Source organism: Ylistrum balloti, unplaced genomic scaffold, assembly GCF_031769215.1.
Source record: "Ylistrum balloti isolate Yb309-2 unplaced genomic scaffold, AGI_CSIRO_Ybal_v1 Utg370226, whole genome shotgun sequence".
NCBI classification, from domain to species: domain Eukaryota; kingdom Metazoa; phylum Mollusca; class Bivalvia; order Pectinida; family Pectinidae; genus Ylistrum; species Ylistrum balloti.
In genome coordinates this window covers 1659399-1682176 of record NW_026782188.1, presented here as the reverse complement: position 1 = coordinate 1682176, position 22778 = coordinate 1659399, and the positions used below count along the sequence as shown (strand labels likewise).

The window sequence follows — 22778 nt, the reverse complement described above, 5'->3', positions numbered from 1 at the left end:
CGAAATTATCACGCTTATTATACAGCTTAGTGCATAGTTGTCCCTGTTGGTCGATCAAGTTATTGATTTTCCAGTTCTAGCGTGTCTGATGGACCGATTCAACATTATTCGTATTATTTAAAGATTTTTTAAAAGCGAAACTTCATTACCTAACAATCACATTTGTACCTGTTTTGATAAGTTCTTCGAGTAACTCAGCCAGGTATGAAAGCAAAAAATACTGAGCCAAATGAGGGGCAATGTTTGTTCCAATGAGTAAGCCGATGGTTAGAGGATGTTATCACCAAATTAAACAAAGGTATAGCTTATAAAAATTTCAGCTTCATGCATTGTCTTTCGTTTTGGCTTAAGACGTACTTATGAAATACCCGCCATTATAGTTCATAACTATATACTTTGCATCGCCTTTGACATGTGTTTGAAAATAAAACCAGAGAACGAGAAAGTTTGGAAAAAAATCAAAAGTCAATGAAATTCAATTATTCGGGTGTAGAACTAACTATGTAGTGTTGAAGCAAGTAAATAGTATTATGAGCCTGTTTCAACGGTCCCGATTGTGTTACACTGCGATGCTGCAACAGTTTAAGCCTTACTCTTGATGTCTGTTTTCCATCCTTGTATTTGTTTGGTGGATTTGTATTTATCTTCAAAACATTTCTCACCTTATTGCCGTGAAGAAATAGTAACTTGATACATCTGATGAGGCAACACCTACAGAAGAACTGATCGCCCTGTTTATACGGCACATCACCTCTCCCCATTACCTCGGAAGTGGCAGACATTAGGATGGCGCCATATTGTACACCGCGGTCATTTGACTCCTGATATATCTTGAATCTAAACACGTGTTACTAGAGTAGAATTACCGAATTTTCCTGACAAATAACGTATATATGGAAATACAAGGAAACGGAAATATTGTCATTCAGCAATCCTGTAGAGTACTTAAACATCTTTTTATGTTTTATAAGTAAGAACATACTACGATTTAAGCATTACAAAGCTATTTAATGGTTTCTTATTCCTCGCTCTGTCATTGAGTTTTGCAATATGGAATTCTTGGTCCTCCACTGCTTTGCACTGTCACTGAGTATTGGGAAACTTTTGACCATAACGTCAAAGTAAGTACAAGGGCAATGAGACCTAGTGTTCCCTAAGATAAAGCGTCTTTTGTTTCATCGACGACACCCTCCATGTAAAACTCTTGTAGCAGTAAAGTCATCATGCATTTTATCAAGCATAAAATATATCGACCTTTCACATAAGTGTCTATGTAATATTGAATTAATTAAACAAGTTTTGTTATATTATATGTCACGAGCCTTAAAGTTCGAGTAGTTTCGTATCTTTTAAGTAAAAAGTAGATTTATGTAAAAACCGTAGATGGCAGTCATTGGCGTCATTATCATCAAGATGGCACGATCACACTGTCGGTAATTAATATCTTATTTAGTTTTAATCTAGTTATAATCTGCTTAAGACCGCAAAACAAAAACGAAATATAAACTGCTGTGGCATTTATGGTCGACTTTAATGACTAAGCTCTCGCATGTGAAGACAATATTGCTAATGTGCAATATGTGCTCCTGCAAAACCTTTAAATCTACCAAAGATGTGTTCTATAACAAGGCATGTTTCACATAGTTTTCTGTATATTGGCGTTGAACATTTAGCTAACACGTCAACATATACAATGTATACTGTATATTCATTTGTTACTTACTGAATATTTGTCACTTGATATAATTAGATTTTTTTTGTTCTGAACATTATAACGTTACAAAAGGCATGTATTCTTCTGGATAATTATTCACTGCTTGAATTGCAAATGGTAAAACGTGTTTCCACTGCACTTTAGATATATAGTGTTAACTTTATTTTGGGTGGAGTAGGAAAAGCGACTCTATCTTTTAAAATTTGTTTTACGGGGAATTCCATGATTATACCATATCGAAGGTTAAATCTCAATGTCATTCATTCCTGATGTTTAGTGTGTGACATTGATTTGGCTATCTACTCCTTTTGTTTCCTTCACGCAGATCGATGAAGACTGTAGAAACGTTTTAGTCGCCGTTACATAGAAATACTCCAAATTCCTTTTGCGATCTGAAGTTAGATGTTTTGGACTCGCTATAGTGGCATTGTTCTACAATTGGTTCTCATTTCAGAACGTGACATTATTTGGGTTGATTCAGAAATTCAAATATACATTGGTCGTTGGCGAAACAAAATATGCATACCCTTCCGCAACACTTGGTCTTATACTCCTTTACCTATATCAACCATCTCCAAGTATGGTTTCTTTTGTCCCTCGTTTAATCGATGTTAAATGTAAACTCTGATTCCGTTGCAATATTATTTGTTTATTTTATTTTCCATTCTTTGTATATCAAGTGTTGCGTAGTGAAACTGAAACCTAGACCATCAATACATTCGTTTTGCTTTTTTACACACTGACATCAAGATAAGTGGCACATTCAATTTGTTTGTCAAGATTGTAACCTAGAATTGTCAGACCTTCGTTTGTTCTAAGGAAGGTTTTTACACCGTTGTTTTGTGTGACTTTGCATCTTTTTATGGTAATCAGAGCTAAGGTTTCTTTCCTGTTCTTAAATTGATAGAGTTCCGTATATGTCATGAGAGTCGTATATAATTTTCATATATTTATAAAGTATTGATTATTTGAAATTTTACATTAGATTCTCATTTTTTAGATTTATTCAGATATACTTATTTGTGCTATGTATTTGTAGAACGGTTATTGAATTAGGCGTACCGAATGACGTCAATAGCTAGGAAGTGGAAGGCGTGAAAGACGTAGGGTCACCCAGCAGTAGACGTAAGAACCTCCAATACACCACCATACTGGCTAAATGTAATCACATTCAAATTACGCCATTGTTAAAAATAGAATGTCTGAAACTCGGTGAGTATAGAGTTTCATTGAAGAGCGAGGAATCACGGGATGTTTGAAGCGTGTATGACGTGTTGAGTGTTGAACGCAATGTGTATGACCCGTTTTAAACATTTAACGTTCTGTTACACACATATTACACAATAGTTATTCTATTTTCATTACCATTCGTGTACGTGGGATGTAACCAACAACACCTTTGTCCCTACAATATGGCTTTAAGTCAGTGATAATTGTGGATTCCATTATAAGGTCACGGCACGTAAAATGTTATCTTACAGTCTCTTGTTCTTTAAGATTGCGGGTAACACATTAATATCCCCCTAACTCCAAATGCTACCTTTCAGAGGTGACCACAGCAGAAGCATCTGTACAGCAACACAAATCATTACAAGTGTTTCACTTATCTAACTAGTTTACAGTACAGTTAATTTCATACTCCGTTATATCAAATTTCACCATTCTATATCAATGAAACCACACGACAAGGAACAAAGAGCTATTGGGAACCTTCGTCTGATAATTAGTAGCAGCGCTTTCTAAATGCGCCGGTTCGTGTGCACAGTATATTGATCGTAATTAAAATTCTTTTGAGATCGTCTTCATAAAAGTCTTATATTTAGTTCTTAAATTGCCAGCTACAGTTTAAATTAATCCGGAAACAGAAGTTCGGCTTAAGGATCTGTTGAGAATGAATCAGAATCACAAGGATTGGTAACCAGAACGAGGTTTGCTGCCAGTCAGCTGATGTAGGCGTTGTTATCTAATAAAACATTGTTTTTCACTTAATGCTGTATAAATATAAGACTATGAGATTGTTCATAAGTAAGCGTTTACATCATCAATTCTGACATTAATAAAAAGAATTATCAGTTGCGAACAAGAATTGTGACCGGTTTGCCACTTATTCAAATGGAATCTTATATATAATATAAGATGTCGGGGTTGGAGTTTGGAGGTGTTTAAGCATGTACGTAATCTCCCTTTAATCTCTTATCATTCTGACAGTTTCTTTATTGACGGAGCTTGATTTTGTTTTGTAACATTTGATTCACCTATCCTTTGTTTTTTTTTGTAATTTCCGTTAATTGACAAAGATCCACCCATCCTTTGTTGTAAGTTTCAGCTTTTTATACGTATGTTTGTTTTAAGATCGACAAGTTTTCCGTTTTTGTAAAAGTTTAATTTACTTTTTCTATAAGGAAAATATCAATGGTAAGGGCGCAAGTAAATCGGAACAGAGTCTTAAGTAGCTCGGTGACACGACGGCTGGTACAGTAGAACAGTGGCTGGACTCTAATCAAGATGACTCTTGGGACGGGAAAGCTCGGAAACGGGTATGTAAAGTTAGGATATGAACGTCTATCCCATGAAGAATGTTTGACCGATTGAACGACAAACAGACAGTATATACAGGATATGTATGTATAGTTGTATCTACAATTGACAACAGATTATATAATATGATCGAAAGTTGATCATATTCAGGTATTATATGATTTATTATTATAGAATTCTGCTGGAGTGAAAATCTAAACATCGATTGTCTAAAACTATTAGAAATTCAGTCCTTCAAGATCAAATAGTATGTTTGTATTGTCAGTTACAGAATAAAGAGAGATATAGTACAAAATAGGTACAACATGCGGACGAACCTGTAGTGCATCATTCTGTACGGTATTTGCGGTTTTCCTACAGATGTAAAAGCTGTACTTCTTAAAGAAATGTATCCAGCAAAGCACTATATCAACGTACAGTGATTTCTGGTATATCTTTACTTTGTCTCCATGATACATGAGGACATTAATTGATTAAAACCTCGTCTTCATTACGTAAAGAAGAATATTATAATGCAAATATTAATTGTAATAATGGTAAACCATTTCTTCCAAATTCTCTGCGAAGCATGATGGTATCCGTGTGTGACTTGAGGTATCTACTCAAACCTCTTACGCATGTGCAATGTAATATATATGACATGCATACATGACGGACATGCCATGTTATATATACGCAAAAGAAACTGAAGTGTTCCGGGAAAGGGAAGATGACCCCGAACGTACGCAAGGTCAATCGACACCCTTCGTTACCTTGGAATAAATATAGATTAAACATACCTAGTGGAAACGGAGATGAAGCCATCACGGGAGTAGTGTATGATATTATCACGTATGTAGTGTCACGTGGTTTGTTAATTGTACAGTTATAACGTTTCAATAGATATACAAATGTGTTGAGGACGGGATAAACGCGCACAAAAATACGTGTACGTGTTATTTTTCGTAAGGATAAGCCTACACGTAGTTTTCTTTAATAAGTTAACATGTACAAGTATACTTGTACAATATATGTTTTATATCAGACGTAAATAAGTTCCAGTCTACAAGGTTACTGACGAGTGTACGTGAGTACTACATGGACATGTTGTACCATGTTATTCCTTATCTCTGATTGAAGACATGGTTCCATTTGATTACAGTCAGGTACATGTATTTACCTTTCTATAGTTACAACCACGTCCATAATCACCATCTGTTTATAACAACAATGGCTAGAATCAAAGGACCACTTGTATACAACAACAACAACTTGTTAAATAAGGACTACCAATATAAACTATCACCCGTCTATTAATACCATCTGTCTATAAGTAACACCGGTCTATATCTAACACCTGTCTATCACTAACACATGTCAATAACTACCACCTGTCTATAACTACCAGCTGTCTATATCTAACACCTGTCTATCACTAACACCTATCTATCACTATCACTTGTCTATCATTAACACCTGTCTATAATTAACACTTGTCTATAACTACCACCTGTCTATCACTACCAGCTTTCTATACCTACCACCTGTCTATAACTTACACCTGTCTATAACTACCACATGTTTATAACTACCACCTATCTATAACTACCAGCTTTCTATACCTACCACCTGTCTATAACTACCAGCTTTCTATACCTACCACCTGTCTATAACTTACACCTGTCTATAACTACCACATGTTTATAACTACCACCTGTCTATCACTAACACCTGTCTATCACTACCAGCTTTCTATACCTACCACCTGTCTATAACTTACACCTGTCTATAACTACCACATGTTTATAACTACCACCTATCTATAACTACCAGCTTTCTATACCTACCACCTGTCTATGTCTATAACTACCAGCTTTCTATACCTACCACCTGTCTATAACTTACACCTGTCTATAACTACCACATGTTTATAACTACCACCTGTCTATCACTAACACCTGTCTATCACTACCAGCTGTCTATACCTACCACCTGTCTATAACTACCAGCTGTCTATACCTACCACCTGTCTATAACTTACACCTGTCTATAACTACCACATGTCTATAACTACCACCTATCTATAACTACCAGCTTTCTATACCTACCACCTGTCTATAACTTACACCTGTCTATAACTACCACATGTTTATAACTACCACCTGTCTATCACTAACACCTGTCTATCACTACCAGCTGTCTATACCTACCACCTGTCTATAACTACCACCTATCTATAACTACCAGCTGTCTATACCTACCACCTGTCTATAACTATCACCTGTCTATAACTACCACCTGTCTATCACTATCACCTGTCTATCACTACCAGCTGTCTATACCTACCACCTGTCTATAACTATCACCTGTCTATAACTAACACTTGTCTATATCTACCACCTGTTTATAACTATCACCTGTCTATAACTACCAGCTTTCTATACCTACCACCTGCCTATAACTTACACCTGTCTATAACTACCACCTGTCTATCATTAACACCTGGCTATCATTAACACTTGTCTATAACTACCACCTATCTATAACTACCAGCTTTCTATACCTACCACCTGTCTATAACCTACACCTGTCTATAACTACCACCTATCTATCACTATCACCTGGTTATCACTAACACCTGACAATAACTATCACCTGTCTATATCTAACACCTGTCTATCACTAACACTTGTCTATAACTAACACCTGTCTATAACTAACACCTGTCTATAACTACCACCAGTCTATAACTAACACCTGTTTATATCTTACACCCGTCTATATCTTCAACCTGTCTATACCTACCACCTGTCTATCACTACCACCTGTCTATCACTACCACTACAAAAATAGAGACAGTTTTGGTATCAACAAAAGGCATGTTGGTATCTTCAGTAGAGGTCAGTTGAGATAGGTTTACCATGTTAGTATCTGAAGTAGAGGTCGGTAGAGATGGGTTAACCGTGTTGGTACCTTAAGTAGGGGTCGGTAGAGATGGGTTTACCGTGTTGGTACCTTCTGAAGAGGTCGGTAGAGATGGGTTTACCGTGTTGGTATCTTCAGTAGAGGTCGGTAGAGATGGGTTAACCGTGTTGGTACCTTCAGTAAGGGGTCGGTAGAGATGGGTTAACCGTGTTGGTATCTTCAGTAGAGGTCGGTAGAGATGGGTTAACCGTGTTGGCATCTTCAGTAGAGGTCGGTAGAGATGTGTTAACAGTGTTGGTATCTTCAGTAGAGATCGGTAGAGATGTGTTAACAGTGTTGGTATCTTCAGTAGAGGTCGGTAGAGATGGGTTTACCATGTTGGTATCTTCAGTAGAGGTCGGTAGAGATGTGTTAACAGTGTTGGTATCTTCTGTAGAGGTCGGTAGAGATGTGTTAACAGTGTTGGTATCTTCTGTAGAGGTCGGTAGAGATGTGTTAACAGTGTTGGTATCTTCTGTAGAGGTCGGTAGAGATGTGTTAACAGTGTTGGTATCTTCAGTAGAGGTCGGTAGAGATGTGTTAACAGTGTTGGCATCTTCAGTAGAGGTCGGTAGAGATGTGTTAACAGTGTTGGCATCTTCTGTAGAGGTCGGTAGAGATGTGTTAACAGTGTTGGTATCTTCTGTAGAGGTCGGTAGAGATGTGTTAACAGTGTTGGTATCTTCTGTAGAGGTCGGTAGAGATGTGTTAACAGTGTTGGTATCTTCAGTAGAGGTCGGTAGAGATGTGTTAACAGTGTTGGTATCTTCAGTAGAGGTCGGTAGAGATGTGTTAACAGTGTTGGTATCTTCTGTAGGGGTCGGTAGAGATGGATTTAACGTGTTCGTATCTTCAGTAGAGGTCGGTAGAGATGGGTTAACCGTGTTGATTTACTTTATATATAGCTAGAGAACGTGGTTGGTGTCTATTTTATATATAGCTAGAGAATGTTTTGGTTTCTACTTTAGATGTAGCTAGAGAAGGTTTTATTTGTCTACTTTAGATGTAGCTAGAGAATGTTTTTGGTGTCTACTTTAGATGTAGCTAGAGAATGTTTTTGGTGTCTATTTTATATATAGCTAGAGAATGGTTTTGGTGTCTTCTTTAGATAGAGCTAGAGACCATTTAAATGTCTATTTCAGTGATATTTTTTTACAGAATTTCGGCTGTATAAGGAAACTGTTGTCATTCTCCATGTATCACACTAGAAAACAAAAGGTAATTTGTAAATGCAAGATCCAATTAGAACTACAATGCAGTGGCGCAGGAAGTCATGATTCATATACGGCTTTGTTTTTGACGGTGATACAAGACTTCCACAACACTGCGTACCTTCACGCCTTACCGCGTTGACGCATTTGTAATTATTTTGTCTTCGTTCAGCGATCACGTGATTGAAGTCGAATTGTCACCTCCTTCTGTTCTTTCACACGTGACAATTGAAGAAACGCCACGTTAAAGTCGGTTACAGTTTTATAATAATCAAGTTCTTCCACGTGAAACAGAAATTACACAAATCTTTGATTCTTTGTAGAGTAGCATGTCTGCCTCATCAAACATAATGCAAATGTGAAACAAGGGTTGTTCTGGTTGTAATTTCTATTGTAAATGGGACATTTCAACAACGACAAAATGTTTTTTGGAATAGTTTTCAAAACATGACCACAGGATGCCGCCGTCGATTCGATAAATCAGTCTGAAATTTCTTCAAAATGTGATCAAACATTTGTTGAAAATTTCGGTTTTTCCTGTCGGCTGTCAATAGGGTTTATTGCTTTATCGTTTAACAACTTCCAATAGCTACGAGCTGATGTATTTTCTTATTCTATTTCTTAAATTCATATTATCGTCTATTTGTGTAGGTGTATTCCTGGACCATGCGATCGGCTGTTTGTTTCTGTGTAATCCTAATCCATGTTATCGTCTATTTGTTTCGGTGTTTTCCTTGGACCATGTTATCATCTATTTATTTCGGTGTATTCCTGATCCATGCTATCGTCTATTTGTGTTTGGTGTTTTCCTTGGACCAAGTTATCGTCTATTTGTGTTGGTGTATTCCTGATCCATGCTATCGTCTATTTGTGTTGGTGTATTCCTCGTTCATATTATCGTCTATTTGTGTTGGTGTCTATTTGTGTTGGTGTATTCCTCGTTCATATTATCGTCTATTTGTGTTGGTGTATTCCTCGTTCGTATTATCGTCTATTTGTGTTGGTGTATTCCTGGTCTAAGCTATCGTCTATTTGTGTTGGTGTTTTCCTTGGTCCATGTTGTCTATTTGTTTCGGTGTATTCCTGATCCGTGCTATCGTCTATTTGTGTTGGTGTATTACTCGTTCGTATTATCGTCTATTTGTGTTGGTGTATTCCTCGTTCGTATTATCGTCTATTTGTGTTGGTGTATTCCTGATCCGTGCTATCGTCTATTTGTGTTGGTGTATTCCTCGTTCGTATTATCGTCTATTTGTGTTGGTGTATTACTCGTTCATATTATCGTCTATTTGTGTTGGTGTATTACTCGTTCGTATTATCGTCTATTTGTGTTGGTGTATTACTCGTTCATATTATCGTCTATTTGTGTTGGTGTATTCCTCGTTCATATTATCGTCTATTTGTGTTGGTGTATTCCTGGTCTAAGCTATCGTCTATTTGTTTCGGTGTTTTCCTTGGTCCATGTTGTCTATTTGTTTCGGTGTATTCCTGATCCGTGCTATCGTCTATTTGTGTTGGTGTATTCCTGGACCATGTTATCGTCTATTTGTGTTGGTGTATTCCTGGACCATGTTATCGTCTATTTGTGTTGGTGTAATCCTCGTTCATATTATCGTCTATTTGTGTTGGTGTATTCCTGGTCTATGCTATCGTCTATTTGTGTTGATGTATTTCTGATCCATGTTATCGTCTATTTGTGTTGGTGTATTCCTGGACCATGTTATCGTCTATTTGTGTTGGTGTATTCCTGGACCATGTTATCGTCTATTTGTGTTGGTGTATTCCTGGACCATGTTATCGTTTGTATGTTTTGGTGTATTTTTTGGTGTTTTCTTTGAACCATGTTATCATCTTTTTGTGTTGGTTTACCATGTTTTATGTCCTCATATATAGACGACTAAGAGAACTAAAACTACGTTTTTTCTTCGTTTTAAAGAACGTTGAATTTTGTCGAAGCACTACAAACATGTACTTTCCTGTTAAACATGACATATTTGAGAGTTTTGCTGAATTTTTGGGAAGAGTACCTTGCCAAACCTATGCGTACGTTTAGCTACACTGAACGTTTAGTCGAGCTGATAAGGCGCCACTAGTAATGAAATTGCACGACACAGGTGTCATACACGGACGTTAGACATGCACGTGCTACCTCATAACTACACACATACAATGCAAGACTACGTGAAACAATTCGGTCAATGTATGCACCGGCATTGCTGACCACTGTCCGGCAAATAGGGTACATGCTGCGGCCGATATGCGCTAATTATACGTCTGTGTACTGTGTTTATGTTCGTCTTCCTGAACATTTAAAAGAACCACACTCGTAACTGAGAGTAATGATGGAGTGAAGAAAACGCTCAAATACACCGTACTCTGGACAAGTTTCCAAGTAAATTAAATGTGAAACTACTAAAACTCGACCCAGACAAGGAATTCTTGATCCTATAACTAGGCACGATATCAATGTAGCGAGTGTTACTTCTCTAACATTTAGATGTAATGTACATTAAATAATCACGTCGGTTATATATCAAGGTTTATCAAGATTATATATAGAATTCTTCAACACATTCTTGAGAGGAATTATCTTCAATCAAAATACTTGGCATTTATTAGACTATTTAGAAATATTCTGATATTGTCTGGAATAATTTGCCAAACTACTTATGTCAAAATTTAGAAAAAAAATCATGATAGAGACTGCAACAATGGTTACAGTCACAGGGGCCAGTAACAATGTTTCTACTATCACATGGGCTAGTAACAATGTTTATACTATCACAGGGGCCGGTAACAATGTTTATACTATCACAGGGGCCGGTAACACTGTTTATTGGCGGATGAGAGCTTGTATGTTATACTATCACAGGGGCCGGTAACAATGTTGATGGGAGGATGAGGGCTTGTATGTTATACTATCACAGGGGCCGGTAACACTGTTTATTGGCGGATGAGAGCTTGTATGTTATACTATCACAGGGGCCGGTAACACTGTTTATAGGAGGATGAGGGCTTGTATATTATACTATCACAGGGGCCGGTAACAATGTTTATGGGAGGATGAGGGCTTGTATGTTATACTATCACAGGGGCCGGTAACACTGTTTATAGGAGGATGAGGGCTTGTATATTATAATATCAAAGGGGCCGGTAACAATGTTTATGGGAGGATGAGGGCTTGTATATTATAATATCACAGGGGCCGGTAACACTGTTTATAGGAGGATGAGGGCTTGTATATTATAATATCACAGGGGCCGGTAACAATGTTTATGGGAGGATGAGGGCTTGTATGTTATACTATCACAGGGGCCGGTAACAATGTTTATACTATCACAGGGGCCGGTAACAATGTTGATGGGAGGATGAGGGCTTGTATGTTATACTATCACAGGGGCCGTTAACAATGTTTATACTATCACTGGGGCCGGTAACAATGTTGATGGGAGGATGAGGGCTTGTATGTTATACTATCACAGGGGCAGGTAACAATGTTTATACTATCACAGGTGCCGGTAACAATGTTTATGGGAGGATGAGGGCTTGTATGTTATACTATCACAGGGGCCGGTAACAATGTTGATGGGAGGATGAGGGCTTGTATGTTATACTATCACAGGGGCCGGTAACAATGTTTATACTATCACAGGGGCCGGTAACAATGTTTATGGGTAGATGAGGGTTTGGGTGGTATGGTATAACCAGTAAAGGGGATCAACGAGAAACCAGGGAAAAGGACACCAGTCTTAGAAAAATCGCCGGTATTCGACCAAGTAATGTTCAATATTTACTATTTTTGTACCGAATTGGTCACAAAGACGGTAAGACAATATGTACACACCTTTCACTCACTGTGAATGGAAAACATGACAGGGTTATTTCACCGGTTTAGCTATGTCTGTCCGCTGAAATCCAGGTCAAATATGGTTTGTATCCAGTGAAAATGTCGTTTACATGTATATCATTTACTTTCCGGTGATATCTTTCAAATACATATACATTCATAAGTATACAAACTCCAAATCATCACTCAATTGTCCAGTTAAAAAAATTGCCTTAGAAAACGGCAGTTTTACATTTGAAAAGATGTAACTGATTGGTCAATAAATATAACCGACCAATCAAATACGTCAATATATCTAATGTAAGTTTATTGTTTAAAGACAGAGAAATCAGAAGAATAAAAATGAATTCTGTAGAAAACTCCACCCTGTTAAACCTAAATTCAGGCAAAGCAAAAGAATGCACTCTGCATGTCCTAAGTAAACAATTGATTCGGAAAGACACTTTTTTCAATTCCTCAGTACAATCAGGCTACACAATACCTTTAGATATATCTTGAAAACCCATTTCAATAAAAACAAAAGGTTTCTACAAAAACATAAAGTGACAGTACCCTCAAGAGTTAAACATTAGAAAGAAGATTAAAGTTTGAATGTAGAAATTTCGACAATTCTTATACGTCAGAAATTGGGTGGGAATGCCATTACGTAGTGCAGATTGACTTAAAGTATTCACCATTTCTTACTCGCTTGTGACATCACAATCAGGAAAACCAACATATTGCAATTAGATATATTTCTGGGGGGAAAACATTTCCATGGCGGAAAGGATGAATATTATTGCTATTCAAAAATGTATCAAGCTTTTAGAGAATGTTGGTAGCATAAGCGACCATAATAACTAGCTGACAATAAGAATGGTGCTTTGTTTCTTTCATCGTGGTCATAATACTTACTGTGATCCATCAGAATTTGGGATACGTGGCATAAGGCTGGCTTTACGTGTTATATCTAATACATGTGAGAACACTTGTTATTACGTGTACAATTCTTGTAAAGGTACCACCGAGGAGAGAATATCTTATCTTAAAAATGTATACTACGTCATCGCCCAGAAAATTTTCGTTGTTCAGATTTCAATGTTTTGACAAAGCATTGATCCGTTGTGTGAGTAGAGCGCCTGAATCTCTCGTTTCATTATGACGAGCCTGCTTTGGAGCGATACACTGATTGGTGGGTCGATTGTAGCCAAAGGGAGATTAACCAATCATGTCACTTTGATATGGAGACAAATAAATAGTGTTTAATTCGTCTAAGACTGGTGTTTAATGGACGTTTAAAATTGCGAGTTGGTTTTATGTGCGTAGTTGTTTAACATGCATTGGACATGTCGGTGTGAGATTAAGTGTTTTTGGTCGGTAGTAGATTGTTAACAATGTCAGCATGCAATTACATGACTACGAGGTTGTCAGTGGTATAGCACCTCCAACCCAAGGCAATTACCACCAGCCCACGCAACCGTCAACTACCACACCGCTACATTCAGCTTTCGTCAGTGTTAAGTTATGTCTGAAATAGTTCAGATCGTCTACAATAAACACTATCTCTACATCACAATATACAAAACGATAATTTTGCTAGAACAGGAAGTAACCTGTAGCAACAGTTTGCGTCAAATCACCAAAACTATATATATCCATGTGAGAGTGGAGTTTTGAACAACCATTTCTCTATGAAACTCAATCCAAATCAATTTGTCAGTACTGCAATGCTGGTCCCCTAAAATTCCACAAGATATACCAAAGTACCATCGATGTCATCGGATCCATTGGTAAAATACCGATAGTTTCAAAATGTCGTGTATATAGGTATGTAGACAGCAATCATGCACGTCTGGCCACACGCCAGTATTCTCCCGTTGTTAATCAGCCACGGCAACGTGCACGATAATTCCGGTGTCGTCACGTCGTCAACGGCACAGGTTATGTGGCAACTTTTCCCTTGAGCGGCAATGTGAAATGCTAATGTATGTAACACCACATGTGTGATTTGACCTTGACTCCACGAAGAGGCCCTCTACTAACAATACAAACTAACTCATTCTTAGTATATGCAACGGTCAAACTATCGATGAAATGTTTTCCAACAAGTTAATATTTCAGAACGCAATAGTATCGACTTATCGAAGGTTCGAAAACATCAAAAAAGAAACAAAACAAAACAAAAAAACAATCAAAATATGATCGCCACTATTGGTGTTCCTGTCGAATCTGATTCCAATTTTAATAATTTCAAAAATAAATGTTATTTCAGCGGCAACTAAATCGAGTTTTACAATAATTTTACATAGGGAGTAAGGCAGAGTAGGCATGTTAAGGAAAATTATCACTCTCTTCTAAATCACTGCGCAAAGTGCCTTCCATTGATTTTCCAGGAGAATTGTTTAGATTAACGACAGATAAAATTGTTTTGCGAATGACTTTCCAACACGAATATAACAGTAATGTTATCTACCGGTTGCGGCTATGTTTGAAACTGAATCATCACGAAATAAAGTTTCCCATAAAAGTCTTCTTTAAGTGATTGGACGTGAATGCTGAGTCTGGAGAGAGATTGCTGAATAACGTATACATACATCGGTATCATGTGTCAGAAACGATACATCATTCAGAAATATATATGAAATTTTAGATAAATGTAGTGTATTTTGAAAAACACTGTGTGGATTGTGACAGCAGAATGAGTTTCTAAGGAAGATACATAAGCTATATAGCTATGCGATCCTGTAGGGACACTTAAGAAGATCTTGATGGTTGACAGCCGTGATATAAGACTATAAACATATTGAGACCACTTTTGGGTTATTTGTCATATCATCCTAGTGTAAGGAGTTGTACGTGCAAAAAAGTGATACTGAATTCATTGTTAACGCTCACGTAACAAAATTTCTCATGCTGCTCTGTCGAATTAAAAAGTCGACATAAAGAAGGCGATAAAATAAATCCGACTACTGAGTTATGATTTGTTTGGCTCCCGTTGTTGTCTTTTCACTGTTTTGATTTGTTTGGCTCCCGTTGTTGTCTTTTCACTGTTTTGATTTGTTTGGCTCCCGTTGTTGTCTTTTCACTGTTTTGGTTTGTTTGGCTCCCGTTGTTGTCTTTTCACTGTTTTGATTTGTTTGGCTCCCGTTGTTGTCTTTTCACTGTTTTGATTTGTTTGCCTCCTGTTGTTGAATTCCCGTTTTTCTTTTTTATCCCATTTTCATCAGATTAATCGTTACTCGATGTCCGCGTTTGATTTTTGGACTGAAAAAACAACAGAAACAGATCGTTAAATTCAATTGTTTTTCTATAAATGATTTTTATTGCTATTTCTTAAATAGTTTTCGAGGCACCTTTCTTTCATTTCTGGGTTTCCCTTGGTCCCTAGTTTTGTCCGTTTAATTGTGGGGCTAATTAAAAAAAGAAAATAGCTGACTGGCGTCCATTTTGTATTGGGACAATGAATGTTTGTTTTCGCTATTTCTTGAGAAATACGAAATGGACATTTCTCTGCTTGATCTTTCACTTTACCGTTTTGATTTATAGTCGGATTTGTAATAAAAACATTCCTGGCAGTTGATCAACTCGGATTTGGCAGTCAAAGGTTATTATCGATATCTTAAATATCACATAGTTAATAGAAGAACACAAGAAAAAAGAGGTAAGAAAGAAATAGATCCAACTTTTGAAGAGCAAATAAAGATCAAACGACGTTTGAAGCCAAGCTCCCTCTGGGATATCTTGTTGTTTTATGATCCTCGGTTCCATGGCTGTCTTTTTCCGGGGTCACCTTTCCGGGGTCACCTTTCCGGGGTCACCTTTCCGGGGTCACCTTTCTCTACTCTTCTTCTGGAGTTTTCAATGCTTTACTTCCTAAATTCCATGTTTTACTCGTGTTTAACGTTGAGCTTTTGTTTAAATCATTTTCTTTATTATGATATCTTATGAATATGGTACTTTATTATTTGATTTGACCTCTACACTTTATTATTTCCTTTGACCTTTACACTTTATTATTTGATTTGACCTCTACACTTCACTATTATCTTTGGCCTCTTCGTTGTTTTATTTGACCTCTACACTTTATTATTTCCTTTGACCTTTACACTTTATTATTTGATTTGACCTCTACACTTCACTATAATCTTTGGCCTCTTCGTTGTTTTATTTGACCTCTACACTTTATTATTTCCTTTGACCTTTACACTTTATTATTTGATTTGACCTCTACACTTCACTATTATCTTTGGCCTCTTCGTTGTTTTATTTGACCTCTACACTTTATTATTTCATTTGACCTCTACACTTCACTATTATCTTTGGCCACTTCGTTGTTTTATTTGACCTCTACACTTTATTATTTGATTTGACCTTTACACTTTATTATTTCATTTGACCTTTACACTTTATTATTTCATTTGACCTTTACACTTTATTATTTCTTTTGACCTTTACACTTTATTATTTAATTTGACCTTTACACTTCACTATTATCTTTGGCCTCTTCGTTGTTTCATTTGACCTCTACAAAACTAATACCATTTTTTGTATGACAATAGACAGGCTTATCAAATTCTGAGAGATGAGCTCTGAACATAAATCTGTATGTATTTGGTTTTCAAAGAGAATCACTTGACTGTACGAGTAATTTTCATCTTTTACACATATCTATAATACGTACATTGTCATGCCTCTGGCGAAGATGTCGACACTCCATTATCTGATTGCTGAGGACCTTCACCTGTTGTCATCAATATCTGATTGCTGAGGACCTTCACCTGTTGTCATCAATATCTGTAGCTGAGGACCTTCACCTGTTGTCATCAATATCTGATTGCTGAGGACCTACACCTGTTGTCATCAATATCTGATTGCTGAGGACCTTCACCTGTTGTCATCAATATCTGTAGCTGAGGACCTTCGCCTGTTGTCATCAATATCTGATTGCTGAGGACCTTCACCTGTTGTCATCAATATCTGATTGCTGAGGACCTTCACCTGTTGTCATCAATATCTGATTGCTGAGGACCTTCACCTGTTGTCATCAATATATGTAGCTGAGGATCTTCACCTGTTGTCATCAATATTTGTAGCTGAGGACCTTCACCTGTTGTCATCAATATCTGTAGCTGAGGACCTTCACCTGTTGTCATCAATATCTGTAGCTGAGGACCTTCACCTGTTGTCATCAATATCTGTAGCTGAGGACCTTCACCTGTTGTCATCAATATCTGATTGCTGAGGACCTTCACCTGTTGTCATCAATATCTGATTACTGAGGACCTTCACCTGTTGTCATCAATATCTGTAGCTGAGGTCCTTCACCTGTTGTCATCAATATCTGTTGCTGAGGACCTTCACCTGTTGTCATCAATATCTGTAGCTGAGGACCTTCACCTGTTGTCATCAATATCTGCAGCTGAGGACCTTCACCTGTTGTCATCAATATCTGATTGCTGAGTACCTTCACCTGTTGTCATCAATATCTGATTGCTGAGGACCTTCACCTGTTGTCATCAATATCTGATTGCTGAGGACCTTCACCTGTTGTCATCAATATCTGATTGCTGAGGACCTTCACCTGTTGTCATCAATATCTGATTGCTGAGGACCTTCACCTGTTGTCATCAATATCTGATTGCTGAGGACCTTCACCTGTTGTCATCAATATCTGATTGCTGAGGACCTTCACCTGTTGTCATCAATATCTGATTGCTGAGGACCTTCACCTGTTGTCATCAATATCTGATTGCTGAGGACCTTCACCTGTTGTCATCAATATCTGATTACTGAGGACCTTCACCTGTTGTCATCAATATCTGATTGCTGAGGACCTTCACCTGTTGTCATCAATATCTGTAGCTGAGGACCTTCACCTGTTGTCATCAATAATGAAATTTATTTATAGCAATCCGAGACATGCCAGACATGACAAAAAATAAAAATCATTATAGCTTTTTAACGAATCGCCTTCCTAGCAGCCATTATTGTACACAACAAACACCTACAGTATCAGAGAACGAGCTACTATATGTGAAGATGTGTAAAAATTACCATATATCTAGCGAGTGTCCCATTACAGTTACTAACAAAAACATGAATCCATCATTGTTGTTGAAGACTTATCTTTATTCTCAGAACAGAACGTCATGTTTGACGCCATATTGGGCACGTTCTATAGCTCGGCGAAGTCGTTGTTGTCAGCGGCAAACAGTCTAAACATACAAATTTATTGTTATTTATAGTTATTTGGTTGTCAAAATAAGAAATAACTCAAATAAATACTAGACATGTTTACATAGATGTATTACGATCTATAGAGACTGGTTTGTTGATATATAATAACTGATTGTCCACGAGAGGAAAAACAAACCATCTACTTTTTATGAAACAGCTTATGAAGATTATCGGAATCTTTCTCTACGTATTTCTTTCTCGCTATACACTGAAGAAACGAAGCACTTGTTTCCTGAATTTTTTCCGAATTCTTTTGTTAAAATTGTTTTTGTTTTTGTATCTATAAATTGTGCCTATATATATCTAATCTTGACTCGGATGATTTTTTTCATTCCGACTCACCTCTGTGTTATTTATAGATCAACCACAGAGATATTTTTTGGACTATACACTCTTACAAAAACCTTGTGAAATGTAATCGTCTAGAAGTGTTCCTTACATCTGCAGCAATGAATATTACGGTATCCACGTGCCAAGTAACTAACAGGCTAAATTAGTAACTAACGTGTAACGGCTGTTTTACCCGATTACCCCGCGACACGCCGAGATATTCCGAGTGGAATTAGACCACATCTTACATAACCTCTCGAACTGGTATGTCATACAACATCAAAGAGAATTTGCTTACTATTGATAATTATATACACGACTGATGTGCATTATTAGGTGGATTGTAGGGGGCGTACAACTACTACTTAGACGGTTTCCTTACACTATAAAGACCAAGACTATGACGATAATGCTGCACTCTATATTATCATCCAAATATAATATACATACAACATCTAATTTCATTTTCCTTCATTATCCATCACACTATATGTATAATGAGTTTCCCAACTACCAATGCTCTATCTATCAAAAAAATAATAAACCACTTTTATTAATACCCGGATGGTCGTTTCGAGATATTTTGTTGAACTAGGTTGCAAAATGACGTAACAAAGAATGCTTTATTATGATTTTGCTTCATTTCGAAAAATATATTTTCCAGGAGATATCAACCACAGAGACTTGTTTAAAATACATTTGTAGCTTACATGGCATTCATGTAACTAAGAGTGATACTGAATAGAGAAAACACTGAGAAAACATTTAATCGGAGCATTGGAAATGCTTGCTTGTAGACACTAAACATGTCATCGCACACCCGTCTTATTTTGTCCATCCCGGTGGAATGAAGACTTTATGATGGTTTTATTCATGAAAAAAAAAACAAAGATTAGGGAATCTGTATATATGTTGTGTTGCGGTATCTGAAGCCAGCGACATAACCCAAACCGCGTTATCAGACGGGAGGGAGACTGCAGTGTATTTTGGCATTCTCCCCGAACATTTGGCACTATTTACCACCAAACCGCTCGCGTAACTCTCGTGCACGATATACATTTTGTAGTTTCATTTACATTGCGTCACTGTTATGTAGTGATGGAGGTCGGTGCAATATCCACGTCTCTTCTCGTTATCAGCACGTGTAATCTTTTTACATGTGCTAATGACGTCCCAAGTGTCGTTCCGTATCATCCTCTTAGCTGACCTTCACTTTTCTCATCTGATCTGGTGCCTTTGTTCCTTAATCTCTGTCTGTTTCCTCCTCGATCACATCATTGTAAACCTAACCCTAACTCAATATCATGATGATTGATCGTTTGCCCTCAACTCCCTCTTTCTTTGGTTTGTTGTTTAATTATATCGCCTAAATCTCACCAGCTACCACTAATCTCTACCCTCCTCTCCCGAGGGAACTATCCGACTCTTCACACATCAATCCTTCATCGCCGCCTTCATCATTTTATCAATCTTCGGTTTTTTCTCATTCAATTATCATAAACTTCTATCCAGTAATCCGACGTTATCAACTTGCCGTCCGGTCGATGTCTTTTTTCATTCTCCTTACGTCCCTTCCTGGAATAGTGTTTCCTGTACCATACCAACATCCCCTTTCTCTCGTCCTTGTCCTCAACAATTGCTTCTTCCCAATCTCCACATCCTCTCTCCATTCTTCACTCCTCATTTCCATATTCTGTTCTTGTCTTCTCTACCCTTACCCTGTGTCTCTCTATCTTATACTTGTGTCAAATTAAAAATAAATCTCTCATAAAGATATAGTGCATATCTCGATCACTTATTCAACATTAAGTCGATTTCTCTAGTTCTCTACTTCTTTATCTACTTTTCTATTTTTTCTCGAGACCCGTTCTCCTTTCAACTTCTCAAAACATTTTCCTCAGTTCCTCCTTTCTGATTGTAAACTCCCAGTCAGCGACATTATCCTGATTCCTTCGTCGTTTCCATCCCATCATTCTCTCCATCATCTAAACCTAGCTTCTGTTTTGCTTTTTCTTTTCTCTATTCTCCCATATTATCCTCCATGTGTTCCTGCATTCTGCCCGCTTTAGATCTTTAAGTAGTAAGGTGTGTGTACCTAGCGTGCTATATAAGTAATGTTATTTTAATGGAGATGCTTATCGGTTGGATCTATTGCTAAAGGTTCATTACAGGTAGTGAATTACCTGTTTTATGACGATTTCTGACGTGTCGATTGTCTTATCTCTTGTTTCTATTTATAACTAAGCTATAGAACATGGTATTCCTGTAAAGTCTGATAGAAACTCTGTTCGCTTGCAGCGTGGTTTGTCTGTGAACCTGGGTTGAAAGAAAGACATGACTGTATATTTTTAGTGAAAAGGTCAAATCTATAAACTTGCCATATGCTTTGACTTTCTCTGTTGCTGTTTATAAATTAGCCTACAATAAGTGCGATTATTGTGGTATGGTAACCACAACGAGTACGGCTATCATGACTCGGTTACTATAACGAGTACGGCTATCGGGACACGGTTACTATAACGAGTACGGCTATCGGGACACGGTTACTATAACGAGTACGGCTATCGGGACTCGCTAACTATAACGAGTACGACTATTGGGACCCGATTACTATAATGAGTACGGCTATCGAGACACGGTGACTATAACGAGTACGGCTATCGAGACACTGTTACTATAACGAGTACGGCTATCGAGACACTGTTACTATAACGAGTACGGCTATCGGGACTCGCTAACTATAACGAGTACGACTATTGGGACTCGATTACTATAATGAGTACGGCTATCGAGACACGGTGACTATAAGGAGTACGGCTATCGAGACACTGTTACTATAACGAGTACGGCTATCGAGACACTGTTACTATAACGAGTACGGCTATCGGGATATGGTTACTATAATGAGTACGGCTATCGGGACACTGTTACTATAACGAGTACGGCTATCGGGACACGGTTACTATAACGAGTACGGCTATCGGGACACTGTTACTATAACGAGTACGGCTATCGGGACACGGTTACTATAACGAGTACGGCTATCGGGACACTGTTACTATAACGAGTACGGCTATCGGGACACTGTTACTATAACGAGTACGGCTATCGGGACACGGTGACTATAACGAGTACGGCTATCGAGACACTGTTACTATAACGAGTACGGCTACAGGGACACGGTTACTATAACGAGTACGGCTATCGGGATATGGTTACTATAACGAGTACGGCTATCGGGACACTGTTACTATAACGAGTACGGCTATCGGGACACGGTTACTATAACGAGTACGGCTATCGGGACACTGTTACTATAACGAGTACGGCTATCGGGACACTGTTACTATAACGAGTACGGCTATCGGGATATGGTTACTATAACGAGTACGGCTATCGGGACACTGTTACTATAACGAGTACGGCTATCGGGACACTGTTACTATAACGAGTACGGCTATCGGGACACTGTTACTATAACGAGTACGGCTATCGGGACACTGTTACTATAACGAGTACGACTATCGGGATATGGTTTGTTACTTCAACCAACAAGTACAGCTACGAAGTATTAGGAATACAATTATAGGGTACGGTTTTGATTTGTCAGTGAGTACGGCTGCCAATGTGTACGGCTATACGAGTACATTGTTTGCTACAAACAAAGAATATGGTAATTGGAAAGTTCTTTCCTCGGCGACTTTCTATGTGGAGGTGTTACTCGTACAAAAAATACGGTTACAATGATCACATACGATAAGTTTCCGAGACAGGTTGGTAGACATGACATTCCAAGGACACAAAGTAAGTGGAACAATTCAACAGCCGCTGTACTATTTATAAACCAAGAAAATAAGTCATCAGAGGAGATTCCTAACCCACCACATCAACATGTCTGTTTCTGTAAACCTGGCCAGTATTATCATAACACGACTTAGCATGGCAATATGTACGGGCAAACCCAAGCTGCCCTAGAAAT

At 37.7% G+C, this 22778-nt stretch overlaps 1 long non-coding RNA gene across 1 annotated transcript in view; it reads left to right on the top strand.

Annotated features, from left to right (window-relative positions):
* Window positions 1–3820: 3820 nt before the first annotated feature.
* LOC132551931 (uncharacterized) overlaps window positions 3821–22778 on the top strand; it is a 39366-nt gene continuing 20408 nt past the window's right edge. The window contains exons 1-2 of the long non-coding RNA XR_009554311.1: window positions 3821–3884; window positions 4117–4251. This is a non-coding gene — a long non-coding RNA (uncharacterized LOC132551931). The remainder of the gene's footprint in view (window positions 3885–4116; window positions 4252–22778) is intronic.